The sequence below is a fragment of the Rattus norvegicus genome, chromosome 1 (assembly GCF_021556685.1).
Source record: "Rattus norvegicus strain SHRSP/BbbUtx chromosome 1, alternate assembly SHRSP_T2T, whole genome shotgun sequence".
NCBI classification, from domain to species: domain Eukaryota; kingdom Metazoa; phylum Chordata; class Mammalia; order Rodentia; family Muridae; genus Rattus; species Rattus norvegicus.
Window position 1 is genome coordinate 178,575,266 of NC_141534.1, and position 18,856 is coordinate 178,594,121.

The window sequence follows — 18,856 nt, forward strand, 5'->3', positions numbered from 1 at the left end:
ATCCCCCTCCACCTCCTGCAGTAGGGATATTAAGTAATTAATTCACAGCTTGGCTTTTATTGCCATGAGTTTGCTTGCAAAAAAAATGTGCGTTTTTCTTCCATCCATGAGCTCCATGTAGCCAGAGAACCCAGATGCTCTGAGCTCAGGGATTGTGCTGTTCTTGAGTTAGCAACACCCAACTTCCCAACGATGGCTCTATACCACTACACTGCAGAAAAGGACCAGTGGGACTCCAGCTCAGAAGTCCATCTTCAAATGGACCTTCAATGATCATGACAAAGGTCAATGGCAGCTACTGTTAAAGAGCCCAGTGGTACTTCTGTCCCCCCTTCTTCCATGGACTTCTGAGGGGAAGCACTCCACACCTTTGGTGACAGTGGGGGTTATTTGCTGAGTATGGCCATTTGGGAGTACGGCGGGGAACTTTCATGTGTTTGACACTTGCTCACTAACACCAATAAATCCTGCCACAGGATATGACAAAATTCGGATTTATTTAATTGGCTGTGTTCATTAGGAAGGCAAGACCTCTTCTCCCACTGACCAGTATTACATTAAAGGGTCCCCACAGCCATGTCTACTGGAAGGAACTTTGCTTAGTAAACTATTTAGAGTCAAGAGAAAGGAGACAAGAATTCTGAGTGTCAGCTATGTTCCAGGCCTGGGATGTGAATGGGGCAGGCCTGGGGAGCAGGCAGTTAAACATAGTACTGTTGACTGAAGGTTTGCAACCAGATTGTGTTAGTCCAGCTCCTGGCTCTGCTTCATGCTGGCTGTATGACTCTGAGCAGTCACCCTGACTCATATGTGTCTCCATCTTCATCTCCACGGGGATAATAACAGCACCAGTCTCATGAGTTCCCCGAGAGGATTAAATTGATAGCACACAATGCACCTGGTACATTACAAGCCTATCCGTGACCATACAAATTGTAACATTCTGAGGAGAATCCTCAGAACAACCTGTGAGGCCACTGCTGTTATCTCCAACTCCAGGTGAGAAACACGGTGGAAAGGGTCCTTGCACAAAGCCATGTGGTGGGTACTGGTGACAAAAAGGTCTGCCTGACTCCCAAAGAGGCCGAAGGCAGAGCCATTGCTCCTCAGAGGTGACCATGTTTTAAGAGCAGTTAGCATCTCCAGGGCTTGACTCTGGGGGCCAGGAGAAGGAACATGGCAGGCTTTGGGCTGTGCCTCTTTCCAAACTTCCCCGTGCTAGGACTCGCCCATCCTAGAGACAGTGCACTTTGCCCCAATAACCTGTGAATCCAGTGACAGCATTATTGACAACACAATGTGGCAGGGTAATTTTTCTTTCTGTGGCTGGAACGAGGTTACTACTTGTCATATTTCAACGACGCACAACAGAATGTTACTCACAGCAGTGCTCTTCGGAGTCCTGCTTCTCAGAGCCAGCTGGCCATTTCTCCTTAAGAGTGTGCATGCCTGTCTTCATCACCAGAGCCATGATGGTGGTACCCCCCACACTACCTCCCACCCTGGACGGTGCTCCCAACACTGTGGAAACACAGAGCACAGAGTACTTCTTCATCCAGCATTCAATGTTTCCTTTATCAGCTAGACTTTAGCACCTGTAATGTGTTTTCCCACCCCACCCTCCTACCTAAACTCAATGTCCAGGTATCAGTTCAAAGTCATTTTCCCATACCCTGCTTGGTGGTCGTCCCCTCCCCCTCTCACCAATTGCTTGCTTAATTATCTTTCTTCTTTCACAATGTTCTTTATGTCCTGCTCAAAATTCCCTTCTGACATGTACTACTACATGGTTCTCAGTGTAGACTATGGGTTCTCAGGAAAGGCAGGTCACTTGCAGCCTGGGAGCCAAACATCAAGTTTAATAGCACACAGCTCTGGTGTCCGTAAGAATGGGATTCAGGATTTTACCTCTGCTAGCAGCTGCTGCAAATCTTGGCAGATTGCATCTCCTCCTGAACTCCCTTTCCACCCAGTAGAAGAGAGCGATGCAGCATGAAGGTATTTAGCCCCGTGCCTGCCCTGTTATGACTACCACAGGGATGGAGACAGAGGAAATGAGGAAATCAGATACAAGGGCAGAGCATCTCAGCCAATTTCTACCCTGACACGGGACCACAGGAATGGTGCCTTTGGACTTAACTCTTGTCTAATATAGTCATGTGATAGTTCCTGACTCCCATAGTCTGTGTCTTTGTATTATAACAATTATTAAAATCACTGTTATTTGACTTATTCTTCCCACTCATTTTGGAGGAATGATTTGGATGCGGAGGACAGGTTACCACCCCAGCAGAGAAAGGTACAAAGGTCATTGCTCAGAGACTAGGAGCCCTTGGTAACTCAGGCAATCTGTAGTCTCTTCCATTCTGTTGGGCCTGTCTATGGAGGTACAGCCCTCCCCTTGGGTGTGACCTGTGAGCTCTTGGAAGCATCTGGTCTTTGGAGTTAGAAAGCATGGATTTAGCCTGTATATACATTAACTTTGCACCCTACCAATGACACTGAAGACAACTAGAAAAGGCTTGTGCTTATCTATTCCTATGTGACAAATGGCTCTGCTGGCCAAAGAGAGCCTCTGAAGTATTATCCATAGATGACCTCAGAGCTCCTCTCTTGGATGCTGGACACGGTTAGAGAAATAAATTACTAGTATTTGAGTGGGTTGTGTTAAAGGTTGTGTCAGGAAGCTTCCACTAGGGGCAGGAGGCTATAGAAAATGAGGAAATAAAAGAGAGCTGGTCTCAGTACAGGAAATGCCCAATGCTTGGGAGCAAGTTGCAAGCCAGTTGGAGGGTATGGTTTATAGTTCCAGAGGTAGAGAATGCGGGGGGGGGGGTGTTGGATACCAAAAGAATAGTTGAGAAATGAAGACCAAGAGGTCACAGGTAACAGACAAGCAAGATTCACACTCTACAGTAAGAGGGTATAAGTCTACAGATACTAGGAACACAAGACAGCACAGCAAACCATGCCAAAAGCTGTGTCCTGTCTCCTTTTATGGCCACTGGAATAAATGATCCTAGAGCACAGCAAGCCCCTTCCAGCTCCTGCCTTCACATCTGCTAACCCATCTCCCTAGAATAGTTGTTGCAAACTCAACAATTTCTTTGACCCATCACTACTAAGTTAGAACCTCTTGGAACATCCTCAGTATCCACACTTCTTAATAAACATTCATATTTTATTTATGTACTTATTCTTTAAATATCTGTCTTCCAGAATTGGACTTTAACCTTCACAAACACAAGGATATGTCTGTGCGCTTTCCACTGAAAATACTGCACCTTCTTCTTGGTATATATTCAATAACTATTAAGTGAATGAGTGAATTGAGGGTCCTGGGATTTCACTGACTATAGGGACATAGTTTTAACTAGCTCAGCTGGATGCCCTAATAAAGCCCATAAACATAAAATGTGGCCGGATTTTACTGAACACAGTGACTTTCTTTAAACCCAGGTGGTTTTTTCAGCAAACTGCTGACATTAAAGAGCAAATTACTGCCACCAAAGAGACTTACTTTGGCTGCAGAGCTTAAATTAACATTGTAAAGCCCAAGAAGTCATCAAATGTGTGGAGAGCAACACATAGGTTTCTCTTGTGGAGCCAAACACTCACAGCAGAGTCGCCCCTATCTCATAGATGCTTGCACACAGCTCCAGAGGAGCTGCAGGCCTGTTCCCCAAAGGTGACCAAGAGTCTCCAGCAGAGTGTGTATAATAGCTTTACAAGAAAAGCCCTGACCCTGTTTCCTTCTCTGAAAAGGCCTCACACATCGGTGTGGGACTGCAAAGAAGCACTGGTTTCTAGGGACTGGTGGAAGAGGGTATGGATTACGACGGCCACATAAAAGCCACTGAATTGTACTTGTCTGTGGCTGCCAGTGGCCTTTTTCCCTGGGGGATTTAAATGAGATTCAGTATGAATACTGCTCACTAGCAAAGCCAGCCCTGCTCAGGGGGTCTCAGGAATGAGGTCTCTCTGCTTCTCTTTCCAAGACAAAAGTCACTGGGATGAAACCAGGGTCAGTTCTCTCTCTGTCACTTCTATAATCAAAGCTCCCTGTCTTAATCCTGCTTTTTACCAAGCTATCAAGTGGGGTTGACAAACTCTGGTCTCTTTTACTTTTACATTTGAGAGTTTGAGCTTCATGGCTCATACCTCAAAAGATGACCAGGGCTTGAGACACAAAGGACAGAGCCGTAGCCTGAGTCACAGTTGGGAGACACTGAGGCAGGACAACAAATAGTTTCATCTACTTCCATGTTCTATCCATTTGCATCAATGTAATTCTGTGTGTATCTATGTGTGTGTGTGTGTGTGTGTGTGTGTGTGTGTGTAGGTGCATATGGTCTGTTTTGCCTATTGTCTGTGTGTGCATGTATACATGTGCATGTATGCATATATGTAGAAATATGCATCTCTGTGTGTCTGTGTATATAGGTGCATGTATATGCACATGAGTACCTTTGTGTTTGTATACATGTACAGGTGCATGCATGTATGTGTGTCTATGTGTGTTTATATGTGTAAATGCATGTGTGCATATGACTGTATGCAAATGTCAGAAATCAATTAAGGTATTGTTTCTCAAGCATTGTTCACCCTGTTTTATGGTAACAGTCTATCACTGGGACCCTGGGATCACTCAATAACCTATCCCAGGGAACCTGGCCCAGGGATCCATCAAGCCATCAATCTCCTTTTCCTAGCACTGGGATTACACGACCACATCTATTCATTCTCTCTCTCTCTCTCTCTCTCTCTCTCTCTCTCTCTCTCTCCTTCCCTCCCTCCTCCTCCTCTTCTTCCTCCTCTCTCTCTCTTTCTTTCTTTTCTTTCTTTCCTTCCTTCCTTCTTTCTTTCCTTCTTTCTTTCTTTCTTTCTTTCTTTCTTTCTTTCTTTCTTTCTTCACTTCTTTCCTTCCTTTAAAGTCAGGATTCTGAAGACTAAACTCATGTAAGTACTTTGTTGACTGACTGAGCTTGTCTTAGGTCAGTACTACTCAGGATTCTGAGGCTTTTACCAAAGGAAAAAATGTATTGGTGGTATTAACCATGGGTAATGTAGATTGGTTGGTCCCCAGCCTTGCACTTCATAGCCATCTCCTCTTCAGCTGTATCTCCTTGTGACACTAATGAGTTCTTGTTTCTTGGCACAAGGTTGCCCCCGTCCTCTCAGCCCATAAAGCTTTCTTTCCCACTCACCATCCATCCAAAGCCAGCCTGACTCATTCCTCCAAACTGTTTGAACATGTGATTAACATCGCTCATGTGCTCCTGATTTCTTGGCTTCTGAGGCCAATTATCTTTTTATGTGTAGCTATCTCGCCTAGTTGGCCATGAAAAGCTGAGATACGAGTGGAAAGCAAAATCTGGGCAGGATAGAAAAGGATGGTGAAATGAAAGATCCAAGGCTTACCCCAGAAGAGGACTGGGGGAGGGGACCAGAAACTCATTTGCAGACTGGCTTAGGGGTCAGAGAAGTAGGCAAGCAGCAACACAGACAAGACAGCCCCTCACACATGGCTCTCATGCCCAGTATGTCACCATGCCCAGTATGTCCTTCAACTGGGCATCCCACTCACCTTATCCAGCCACAGCCTTGCGTGGGAAAATAGATGGAACAGGAGGTTCTATCTGAGCAAGGCTAAGGGTCAGCAAGCCATCAACATGAGTATGAGGCAGGGGAGGAGTCTGGATGGATACAGCATAAACGCAGAGGTAGCCTCTGTCCAAATTTGAAAATCTTTAGTTTCTAGAAAAAAAATTATACTCCTTAAGCAGACTCCCAGGATCTCTGAGAGCATCCCTCTCTATCCCTGCAACATTACTCACTCTCAAAAGCCAGTTATGCTGGCTTCACTCCATTCCTGAGGACGGCCATGTTCGTGAACCTTTGTCCCTGTTTTCTTTACTGGGGCCACTACTTCCCCATGAGTATATAACACATCTGTGTAACTCTCGTCAGCCTTCCCTGGACACCATAAATTTGGTTAAATGTCTTTTCCATGAACATTGCTTGCACTTCCTCTTAGGCAGCAGATGTGATAACTCTGAGAGAGAGAGAGAGACAGAGAGAGAGAGGGAGAGAGACAGAGAGAGAGAGAGAGAGAGAGAGAGAGAGAGAGAGAGAGAGGAGAGAGGAGAGAGAAACAGAGACAGAGAGACAGACAAACTCAGAGACAGGCACATTTACACACAGACCCTATGTGTAGTTTAAAGATACACTATATAAATGTTGGCATATCCCCCCCCCCCCGGAAACAATGCTTTCTTTTGCAATCTCTTAGAAAACTACCCGAAGGTAACCCATTATCCTGGAGTTGGGTAATGATTTCTTTACCATTCCCTACCCCACACGGTGCTGTCTTTGAACACTATATAAACAGGACCATCACATATGCTTCTTGCTTCTTGTTTCATTTCTTTCTCTCGCCCCAGCATTCCATTCTATAAATACACACTGATTTACTTATGCATTCTCCCCCTGATGGTTGGCAGTGTTTCCAGTGTTATGAATAGTTCCTGGGAACACTTTTATAATGTCTCCTGGGGCCCAAGAGTGGGCATCACTCTATGCATTTTTGCCTTGGGTACAAGTTAGATGCGCAGTCAACTTTCCCATGGAGGAGAGGGGCTGCTTCAAATAGTGTCTCTCGGGTGGCTCCCTCCACCAGCAAAATGAGACTCATGTGGCATCACATCTGTGGCTACTGTTTCATTTAAAGATTTATTTTATCTTAGTTTTAAGTGTGTGTTGCATGTGTCTGTGTATGTGTGCATGACTGTGTATAGATACCTTGCCTGTGTGCATGTGAGTGTGTGAGCAGGTGTGTGTGTGTGAGCATGTGTGTGTGTGTGTGTGTGAGAGAGAGAGAGAGAGAGAGAGAGAGAGAGAGAGAGAGAGAGAGACTGTGTGTAGATAACTTGCCTGTGTGCATGTGAGTGTGTGAGCAGGTCTGTGTGTGTGAGCATGTGTGTGTGTGTGTGTGTGAGAGAGAGAGAGAGAGAGAGAGAGAGAGAGAGAGAGAGAGAGAGAGAGAAAGAGAGACTGTGTGTAGATATCTTGCCTGTGTGCATGTGAGTGTGTGAGCAGGTGTGTGTGTGTGAGCATGTGTGTGTGTGTGTGTGTGTGAGAGAGAGAGAGAGAGGAAGAGAGACTGTGTGTAGATAACTTGCCTGTGTATGTGTAGATACATTGCCCCCCTCTCTGTATGTGTGTGTGTGTAGATACCTTGCCTCTGTGTGTGCGTGATTGTGTATAGACCTTGCCTCTGTGTGGTGTGCACATATGCACGGGGGCACGTGTGAGTGAGTGAAGGTAATGGGAGGGCACTGGATTGTAGGTGGCAGGTGGTTTTCCACCCTACATGGGTGCTAGGAAACAAACTCTAGTCTCCTGCAAGAGCATTTGATGCTCTTAACTATCCAGGCCCCTCGTCAAATGTTGACATTAGTGACATGGCATAAAATTCTCTCCACAGTTTTCATCTGGAGCCTCATCTGACTATTGGTGAGACGGTAGGCTTTGTTTGTTTAGTTTTCCTCTTGTTACTAACCTACAATGGCAAATACCAGGAGAAATGTAACCTCTGCCTAACTCTAAGCCCATTCAGTTCTAGGCATGTCTGAGACACACACTATTTGCTGTATGAATGAAGGATCAAAGTTAGGCTTGCTCTGACTTACTCTGTGACCTTCATTGGCACTCCCCTGGGCTCCTGGAGGAAGATGTGTAGTTTAAAGTTGAGGAACAGTTGTAAGATCTAGCCATGCTCACCCTTCCATCAGACCTTACAGAAGAACACTCCTTGGGGACCCAGTTTCTCAGCTCTCTTCTAGCAATAAATAGTCCCAAAGATTTGCCTGCTCCTTGGAAACACAGTGCAATTTCTTGGATAGTGTCCTAGGAGGGTCTGAACATTTGAATCAGTCCCAGGTGACACTCAAGCAGTTTCTCATCAAAAAGGTTTCCTGAACCATTGCAAAGCAGCAAGGTTCACCAGGCCCAACTCCAAGGAGAGATGAGCTAGGCTCAAATGCCTGAGAGCTGTTTTGCAGGGGTTTGGACTGTGCAGAAACAGTTGCTGTCCACTCACAGGAAAACCCAGGAGCCAGTTTGGGATAGCAGAAGAGGCACAACTTCTGCAACCTGGCCAATAATATGCAGAGGATCCCGCTAGGCTGGGAGCCCGGTGCTCTGACCAATCTTACCAGGCTGTAGAGGCTTCATGAATTTAAGGTGTCTGTGCTCCTGGATGTGCTTACAGAGATTTCAAGGCTGCAACCTTAAGTCTCCTATCTGAAAAGGAAGACAACAGACCTGGCCACATAGGGTGGGGTATTCTCAAGGATATGACAGAGGCATCTGTTGCTCTCTGGAGGAACTGTGAGCAGCTCAGATCAACAATCTGAGAGAAGATATGGCCACTGCTGCTTCCTGGGCAAAGCAGGAGAATATCCATGATTGCCTTCACTGTGCATTCTTCTATCAGCCAACCTAACCACCATAAATTTAAGTTAAAGTGACCTTAAAGTTCAAAGGCAGTGAAATCCCAAATGAAGCAACCAGAATCCCTAAGTCACTCCCTGAAGAAGGCTCACCATTGAGCCTTCCATTCCTCAGGGAGTTGTGCTGTGAGCAGACCATGAGCTCCTGGCGGCATCTCCGAGGAAGGGCTCTGATGTTGGAATCTCTAATTTTGCTATATATAAAGAGATGAATGGTCCTATGGCATCAATAGATCTAAAGTCATTCTGGCTTTGTAGAAGAAAGCCCTTTGGGAACAAGTAGACATCCCAGCTCCTACAGATGAGTCCACCCAGAGGCAGTACCCAACAGAGGCCAAGAACACAGGTAGATGTAGCATCTGAAGCTCGAGGTAGCTGTATGACACAGGAAGAGTATTGAGATCCTGCAAAAGAGGCTACTAACCACAGTCCAGATCATGACTTAGAGCAGAAACTTAAAAGGAAAAACCAGTAGAGTGGAAGAGGAGAGGTCCGAGGCTTGGGGACCATGCACAGCCTTACATTTCTTAAAAAGCCACAGTAGCCATGCGGCAATTGGGTTAATGTGAGCCTCTAGCAACTGCTGCAGGCCCTGGCAGGAGATATAGATGTTAGCTGGGGCTCACTATCAGAGAATCCTGCTCCAAGAGCCTGGGAAGGGACTAGACCAAGTTCAGACATTTCTATAGCTCAAAGCTCTAGAAGAGACCTCAGTGGCAGAGAGAGACCATTAGCCAAATGTCAAGTAGATCCATTCCTACTTGTGCTAGCCACTCTAATCACTGTTTTGTTTTGAGCTGAGATCTCTGGTCCTATTATTATCCCTGTGCTGAGTTAGAGTGCCCAAGGAAGTCAAGGGCCAATTCTTCAAACAGTCAAACAAAACTTCACCCATCCCTGCCTGGTAAGAAGAGTCGCTTCTCCCAGAGAACTGGGCCCATTTATTTCCTCTTTGCATTTGCTTAAGGCTCTTTCAGTACCTTCCCATTGTGGACTGCGTTCTTTATCCATCCAGCTGCTATTCAGAGCAGGCCTGTGGACTGTGTTTAATTTTTACTTCGCTATATGAAGATGAGCTACTTACTCATTTAAAGTGTTTCCTTTTTTATGTCTTTAATCAGTGGCTGCTTCTTCCCTCTCTCTGAGGCTTAATCTAATCAGAAGCAAATCCAACACATATGAATGCTTCATTAGCCTGTCCCAATCAAATTCAAGTTGGCTATACATAATAGATGTCCCTCCTCCCACAAAGAATGGCACTGGCTCTAAGGATCTCTTTGAGCCAGTGTCCAAGACAATTGTCATGGTAAGTCTGGAGGAGCCTTTCTGAAACCAGATCAACCAGGAACACAGGGGGAAAGCATAACTCTGTTACTCCCAGGATAGGGTGGGGCACAATCTGATGACAGGCAGTTTTAGTGTCACCAAGGTGGGACAGGTAGAAATCAGATCCAAGGTACAAGTCTGGCCTAAGTTCCCCTCCAGGCTTGTCCCAGTGGGGCTCACCAGTTATCATTAAAATGATAGAGATGGCAACTGGCAAGATGGTTCAGTAGTTAGCATTTGTTGCCCTTGCAGAGGATCCGGGTTCAATTCCCAGCATCCACACCAGGCAACTCAGAAACACCTGTAATTCCAGTTTTAGGGGATCTGACCCTCTCTTTTGGCCCCTGAGAACACTGGCCATGCACATGGTGCACCAGAAGTAACAAACACATACACATAAACAAAATATTTTTAAAAGAGAGATTGTGAAAACAAAGTCCAGACACTCAGTTTTCTCTCCCAGGACGCAACTTGTTTTTAAAAAGTTTATCTGTCGGGGTTGGGGATTTAGCTCAGTGGTAGAGCGCTTGCCTAGGAAGCGCAAGGCCCTGGGTTCGGTTCCCAGCTCCGAAAAAAAGAACCAAAAAAAAAAAAAGTTTATCTGTCAAGTGTCTAGAATTCAAATCACAAAATCTGATATTATGGGTTGCATGTAGACTCTCTCTTACAGACTCAACATATTTCAATGTTTAATTCCTATTCAGGGAGGCCTAACTGGAAGGCAGGTCTTTGAGGTGTTATCATTCCTGGTAAGTTCTTATCTACCAGTCAGCCAGGATGATGGACTGCAAATCCCCCGAAACCATGAGCCAAGCACATCTTTCTGTCCTTAGGTTGTTTGGTGAGGCATTTTGCCATAGCAATAAGAAAAGTGACTAATACAGTTAATGTGCTGGGGCTTCTTGAAAGACATTTGCCCTTTGGTACTTAGTGAAATGAATTGCCAACTTGGGCATCTTCACAGAAGTCCTTGCCAAAAGGCACTTAGGTGACATTACATTAGCAACAGGCTTTATAAAAGAAATCATCGTCACAGAAAAGCAGAATTGAAGGGGACCACACCATTTCCAAGGTGAACACATGAAATTCAAAGTCACATCATTCTTCAGAAGCAGAGTAGGAAATGGGCCCCAAATTATGCCTCTTGGGAGACATGATTTCATTGTGGTTCTGAGCAGAGGCTCTGGGTCAAACAGTTTGGTGTGAAATCACCTAATTCCCACTTGCCAAACTGGTGCCTGGAGTCAGCTCATCCCACTGCCTCACAGTTTCCTTGTATGGAAAATAGAGACACCCCCCCCCAAAAAAAATAAAAACAAAAACAAATGAACAATTCTGAGAGCAGCTGTGGAAATTCACTGGGTAACTACAGACAATTGACTTAAACCTAGCATGGGCTACTCTTTGTCAGCTTAGCACTTGCTCAGTATTTTCATGCTTATAGTCATGGTAAGACTCTCAGCTGTGAGGCTCACTAGTGCTGCCAAGGGAAGAAGGAGACTGACCCATCAAGGTAGAAACTGACATGGCCAGCTGCCTGCATGCCACCTCACCTACATACTAGTCAGACATCTTAAGCTTATCTGGTCCAAACCGGACTTCTAGATTTTCTTCCCTTCTTTCCCATCTCTCTCTAGCCTCCCCTCATCCATGTAACAGCCCAGGCTTGAAAACCATAATTACCTGTATCATCATTGCCTTCTACCAACGCACTTACTCTCTCTCTCTCTCTCTCTCTCTCTCTCTCTCTCTCTCTCTCTCTCTCTCACACACACACACACTATGCCAGCAAATACAGCTTCTGTAAATTCCTTCCTCACCACTGGCACAGCGTGAGAAAACTAGTAAGGAAAGTGACTAAGGCTAAAGGGTGTCACAAGAGAGGAATCTTGATCTACAAGGTGCTCTTGTAAGAGGAAAGAACAGACAGCATGGTCAGGGGTGGCTGTTTAGACGTAAGAAGGAGAGCCCTTACCAGGTCTGGCCCTCCTGCACTCTAGTCTTAGATATTCAGCCTCCAGAATACTAAGAAAGGAAATGTGTGATCAAAGTCACTTACTGTAATGTTCTTAAAGTACGTGAATTGACTAACATAGTACACTTATAATATAATGTATAATTCTACATCTATTGCTTGATCCTTAAAAACAACATCAAAAATCAATCAAACAAAATATCCTCCAAACAATTGCTCCATTACCTGTACTGTTATCCCTAAGAAGAAAGGGTTTTTCTTTTATTCTTTTCTTATTCACTCCTCCCAGTCTGTCTACTCCCCTCCCATCTCCTCCAGATACATTCCTCTGTTTCTTTTCAAAACAAAGATCAGGTCTCTCAGAAATATACATATAACATGGCATAACAAGGTCCAATAAGACGAGGCACAAACCCTCATATCAAGGCTGGATGGGGTAACACTGTAGAAGAAAAAGGATACCAAGTGCAGGCAGAAGAGTCAGAGACCCCACTACTTCCACGGTTGGGAGTCCCATAAGAACACTAAACTACGAACCCATAACGTATATGCAGAGGACCTAGCTCAGACTCATAGAGGTCCCGTTTTGTTGAGAAGAAAAAGTCTTATTTAAGGAAATCACGACAGTATCTGCACTGTAATAATGATGAGGAGGAGAAAGTGGGGGAAGAGAGGAAGGGGAGGAGCCACACTTCCATTTTCCATTTTGTCTGGCTTTGTTCTGTGTGTCTGGGACTTTAGAGAAACAATCAAAGGGTTGCCATGAAGCTCCCTTCCAGCCCCTGGAACAGACCAGCAGGCAGGCTAGCACAGCTAAAGAGAAGGCAGAAGACAGCTGGTAAGGTGATAGTTCACAGGGTAAAGAGGCTTGTCACTAAGCCGGAAAACCTGAGTTCAGTCTCTAGGATTCACAGGTAGGAGTCATCCTTTAACTTCCACAGGTACTCCACATGTGTACAAACACAGCCACACACAAATATACTCAGACATATAGCACCACACACGCAAACAGACAAATACACACACAGATACACACAAATAGATAGATGTGATTTTAAGGGTTTTTATTTGTTTAGGTAGGAGGGTCTCCCAGGGACTTTAACAGCCATTGCTGTTCCCTTTTTTGTTGTTTGTCTTAGTCAGGGTTTCTATTCCTGTACAAACATCATGACCAAGAAGCAAGTTGGGGAGGAAAGGGTTTATTCAGCTTACACTTCCACATTGCTGTTCATCACCAAAGGAAGTCAGGACTGGAACTCAAACAGAGCAGGAAGCAGGAGCTGATGCAGAGGCCATGGAGGGATGTTACTTACTGGCTTGCTTCCCCTGGCTTGTTCCGCTTGCTTTCTTATAGAACCCAAAATTACCATCCCAGGGATGGCACCACCCACAATGGGCTGGGTCCTCCCCCTTGATCACTAATTGAGAAAATGCCTTACAGCTGGGTCTCATGGAGGCATTTCCTCAACTGAGGCTCCTTTCTCTGATAACTTCAGCTTGTGTCAAGTCGACACACAAAACCAGCCAGTACAGTCGTTGTTGTTGTTCTATTTCTCTTTTTAATTTTTAATGTTTTGCTTTTGTTTTGCCTTTTCCCTCAAATTGGGAAATTCACTGCTGACATGCTTCTACTCTGTAATCTACTGTCTCTGAGCAGATTTTACAGACAGCCCCAGCAATGGATTTTGCAGCTCTCTCCTCCCTTGGCCTTAGCTTATTCAGAAGGTAAAATTTCCTTGGAGTTGGTTCCCAGAATCCTTTATCAGCTTCCACCCCATGCCTGTGTCTCATTTACCCTGCTTTTCTCTGGCTTCCTCATTGAACCGCACAAAGAACAAAAGCTGAAGTGCGAAGACCCTCCCAGCACTCTCCTCCGAGGGTGCCTACCTTCTGCTTCCCACCGTTTTCAGCTAATTGCTTCATTATGTGCTTTTTAAAATTGCTTTGTTCTTTAGGGATTAATTTTGTACTTATCTTCACTAACCGTAAAGCTTTTTACAACATATTGTGAAGCTGTGTCTGTCCGGATGCGGCTGGGAGACCATAGAACTTTATACCCTTGTGTGGCTGGTGCGTTAGGAAACGACATGCTCTCAAGAAAAGAAGCTGCCACACAGTGTCCGACACCTTCTTGGAGCTGTCAGGCAGGGTGGAATAATTCCCTTTTATGTGAGGGTTTAGACAAGGGAGTGCCCACCAACCTAAAATTTGGGCCTAACATGTCCTAACATCAGGCTGCTCCCATGTTAGAGGCCTTGGGTGATTTGAGGTGCCATGGGTTCCAGAAGGTTATGGCTTGTGGCACACATTCCAATAGAGTAGAGGTAACAATGGCTGACCATCCAGAAGGGAACGGGTAGAGCAGAAGTTCTCTCTTGTCAAGTTCATGCTTTCCCAAGGCTCTGATACTTGCCCTTGTCTATCTCTGGGCACTAGCCCACCACCTGTCAGGGAATCACCTCACCCTTTCTCTGGTCAAAGAGTCCTATGAATTGCCCACATTCTACACTCTTTATTGCTGTCACCGTCTGTCCATGCCATGGCCTTCTTATGGCATATCCATGTCCTCTGTCCACTCCCATTCTGGGAGTCCAAGGAGGTAACTAGAGTCCTTGGAATCAGATCAAATCACCATCACAGTCAAGCACACTGCTTCTCTGAGGGATTTGGCAAGTGAGTCAATTTCTCTGAGCCCCAGTGACCTCCTCTGAAAAATAAGGCTAAGAATTCTTGTGGTTCTTGACATGAGTTCATTATTGTGATGCTTGACACTGGTTGTCAACTTGACAGACTTTAGAATCTCCTGAGACAAGCCTCTGGGCATACTTATGAGGGACTATCTAGATTATCTAGACTATCTTGACCAAGTTAAAATAATTAGAATGTCCCCCTAAATATAGGTGCTATGCCTCTGAGTTGGGGTCCTGGACTGGATGAAGGCAGAGCTGAGAACCAGGGCTTGTTGCGTTCTGTTTTTTAAATCATCTGGAACTAGAGTTAGGGATGATCGTGAACTGCCATGTGGGTGCTGGGAACTGAACCCAGGTTCTCTACAAGAGCAGTCAGTGTGCTAAACCTCTGGGCCATCTCTCCCACCCCACTCTGTGCTTTTTAATTGTACATACAATGTGCCAGCACCCCAAGTTAGTGCTGCTGTGCCTCCCCCATCATGATGGGGTCTACCCTGAGACTGCGGAGCCAACACAATTCTTCTTCCTGTACATTGCGTCTTTTCAGGTAGTTTGTCACAGCAGTGAGACAAGACAAGTAACTAAACCCATGATGGGCACAGCACTCAGTAGAGTATCAGTTCTGGAGGGGGAGTTAGTTTATTAATTGACCATTTCACCACATCTTTTAAAACCAACCAATTAATTTTGAGACAATGTCTGATAGCTAGGCTAGGTTCCAACTCACCACATAGCTGAGGATGGTCTTAAACCACTGACCATACTGTTTCTACCTTCCAAGAGCTGGAATTACCACAAAATAAGACCAAAAAAAAGGCAGGACCTGGACCTAGAACTAACTTCAGGTCTGTGATCCCAACTATGTGAGAGGGTAATGAGAGGAAGATGTCAGGCTCAAGCCCTCTCTGACTTCTGAGTGAATTCAAGGCCAGCCTGGGAAATCTAATGAGATTCTGTCTTAAAAATAAAAAGTAAAAAAAGAGGTGGGGTGCAGCTCAATGGTGGAAGAGGTGTCCAGAGTATTCTGAGGTTCAATCCCTGGCTTTAGTTCCTAGGATTTTCAAAAAGAGTAAAAACCAAACAAGCAAACAAACATCTGTGGCAGGGCTCATAGCATTTATCCACTACCACCACCATCTCTAACACACACACAGACATGCATGTGCACACATACACACACACATAAACACACACACATACATGCAGGCACGCACGTGCACACATACACACACACATACACGAACATGATGGGAAATTAGAAGGGGAACTACTGGGAAAGGTGAAGAGAAGTGGGAGAGGTTAGGAGTGACAGCGGGTACAGGGGAGTGAGTGGACACAGTCAAAGTATAAGACAGCTTGGATTTAAAATGTTATTCTGAAACTCATCACTTTCTACACAAATCTGCAGCACTTTGAAAAAGCTTAAGCTCCATTGCTGCTGTTGTTGTTTTGTGTGTGTGTGTCTGTGTGTGTGTGTGTGTGTGTGTGTGTGTGTGTGCATCTGCACGTGTGTGTCTTCTGAACGAGCTGCTGGTCATTCACAATACACTGTACACTGTACTGCTGTGTCGCACCAGGTCCTTACTGAGCCAGGCCAGCTCTGGTGCTGTGCTCTTATACTTGCTGTCACCAGCAGCACAAGCAAGAGTAAACTTCTAGTCTTTTAAAATCACTCACTATCCAGCATTTTATTATAGCATAGAAAACGAACAAAGACAGAATGTGGTAGGATGTTCACAGGGAACAATAAGACTGGATCCATTCCGCACACTATATCCGGGTTGGTTTCGAAAAAAAATTAGATATTAAAATATGAAAGATAGGAGTATACAAGTAGAAAATATAGGTAAAGTTCTCTCCAACCAGGAATGGGTCAGATTTTCTTAACTAAGGACCTGGAAAGGAAGGGAAAGGCTGATACATTTGCTTGATTTTGAAAAATCAGCATAGGCTGAGCATGGTGATGCAAGAGGTGGAAACAGAAGAATTACAAGTTAGGTTAGAGGTAAGACTGAGCCACCAAGTGAATTCAAAGCTAGCCTGGGCTACAATAAGGCTTTGTCTCAAATAAAGTAGTGCAAAGCAGTCTTTTCATAGCAAAAAACAGCAGAGAAATAACACACTTGGGAGAGAAGTTCAAATTATGAGATAAGGCAGTACTGCTTCTAATGTGTAGACATCTTGAAAATAGAGATTAATAACACTGAAGGAAAGTGGGCCAAAGGTCTGAACAACTCACAGGAGACAGCAGTGCAGATGTCTTAGCTGTGTGAGAAGCCTCTGGCTTACTTTAAAAGAGTTATATAGACTAAAGCAACCCTGAAATCCAGGCCTCACCTGTCAGACTGGCAAACCCCAAATAAATGGCTTCCAACTGGCCCTTTAATTTTTAGTTAGCCAGAGTTAGTTTTCCTCCTTTACAATGCGGATTTTGAGCACTGTCTGAATACAAAATTTGGCAGGTAATACATTTAAATTAATACACACCTTAAAAAACACTGTTTAAAATGAGTAGTAGCATAAACGTCACATGGACGATGGATATGATCATATGCTTTATGTAGAGCTCTTTATAGTTTATGGAGTTTCTAAATTTATTTCTTCTTATTATAGTTGCTGTTAAAATAATAATTATGATAATGAGATAATAAAGTATAAGGATGGATTAACTTTTGGGGCCAACATAAACATGTTGGAAGATCAACAGTTTTGGGATAATAAATTCTGGCTTGCTGTGGTACTTGTGTGTCTGCACTAAAAGGGATTATTGTAAGGGAAAGATCCTGAAAATATTGAAAAAAGACACCAACTTCGTTATTTAACAGATATATAATAGTGTATCTTCCTACTGGAATTAAGAACAATTTTTTTTTGAGATAGGGTCTTGCATAGCACAGGCTAGCCTTGAACTTGTTATGTAGCCAAGGGTGACCCTAAACTGATTCTCCCATCCCTACCTCCTGAGTACTGGGGTTATAGTGTTATGACTGGCTTATATGTGGTGCTGTGGACAGGACCCAGAGCTTTCCTTGTACATTCTACGCAGGCATTCTACCAACTGAGCCATGCCCCCACCCACAGGGGCAACCGATAGCCCCTAACTGTCATTGTGAGGTCTAATCTGTTTATTCTCCTCTGTTTTGTTTCTTTCCTCCTGTGTGCCTGTAGAATATGCACTTTCCTGCCACGTTGGCAGGTGGGTACTAGGTTCCCCATGGCTTGAGAGAGAAGGTTTATAAGGGGGTGAAATCTTGTAGACAGGATGACCGAAGACTGAATTGGTTCGAATGGTCATGGTCTGAGATGGAGAGAGCCCCCAAGTGCAAACGCTAGTCTCAATAAGTTGTTAAAGGCTATGTGGATGGAGAAGTGGAAGGATGACTCCATGTGGCCCTCAGAGGTCAAAGTGTGCAGCCAATTAGCTAGAATTCTTCCCATCCTAGATGAGGCTCGTCTCCAGAAGCCTGCACAGAAAGAGACTCACATCCTAGTCAAGCCCCATGAAGAGGCTAAGAAGCAGCAGGTAAAGGCACAAAGTTCAAATTAAACAATAAAGAATGGGGACAGCGATTCAGTCTTAGGGGATGGGGTGAAAATGCTATTTAAGAGTCATCAGTTGAAGAGGTGGCTCAGTGGTTAAGAGCACTGACTGCTCATCCAGAGGTTGTGAGTTCAGTTCCCATCAACCACACGGTGGTTCACAACCATCTGTGATGGGATCTGATGCATTCTTTTGGTGTGTCTGAAGACAGCTACAGTGTACTCACATAAAATAAACAAATCTTATAAAAAAATGAGTCATCAGAGTTGGAGGTCATTGTCTAGAGGGCCAAATGAGAAAGAATATTCCAAGATAGAAGCCCTGTCCTCCCATGAGAAACCCCAGTGAGAAAGCCTGGGTGCTTAGACAGGAGTCCATGATTTGTATATATCCCATGGCTGCCCAACAAACTCTTCTCCATGTGGTAATGCCAAATGGCTCGATCTACCCAAGTGTCACCCATAGCAAAAGCATGGTGGAGAAGGGTTCCCTTTCTCCTGGCTGCCAGATCTAGGCAATAGGAGTACTGTAACGGCTGTGGACATTTGCCCTCTTCCTCTCTTTCTGAACACTTTGGTTTCTGCCACAGGAATGTGTTCATATTACAGAGTTCAACTGCAATTAAATGCAGGTAAGGCTTCCCATATTTCTCCCTGGAAACTCCATGTAGCTCATGCATTTCATTTAAGAAATGTGTGTGTGTGTGTGTGTGTGTGTGTGTGTGTGTGTGTGTGTTAGCTCATTGAAGTAGAGCACAAAATGCAATTGAGAATTTTCTTTTATGACTGAAGACTGTTAAGATCTTCAACAA

The 18,856-nt window shown here is 44.7% G+C and overlaps 1 protein-coding gene across 1 annotated transcript in view; it reads right to left on the reverse strand.

Annotated features, from left to right (window-relative positions):
* Galnt18 (polypeptide N-acetylgalactosaminyltransferase 18) overlaps window positions 1–18,856 on the reverse strand; it is a 310,938-nt gene that overhangs the window by 50,767 nt on the left and 241,315 nt on the right.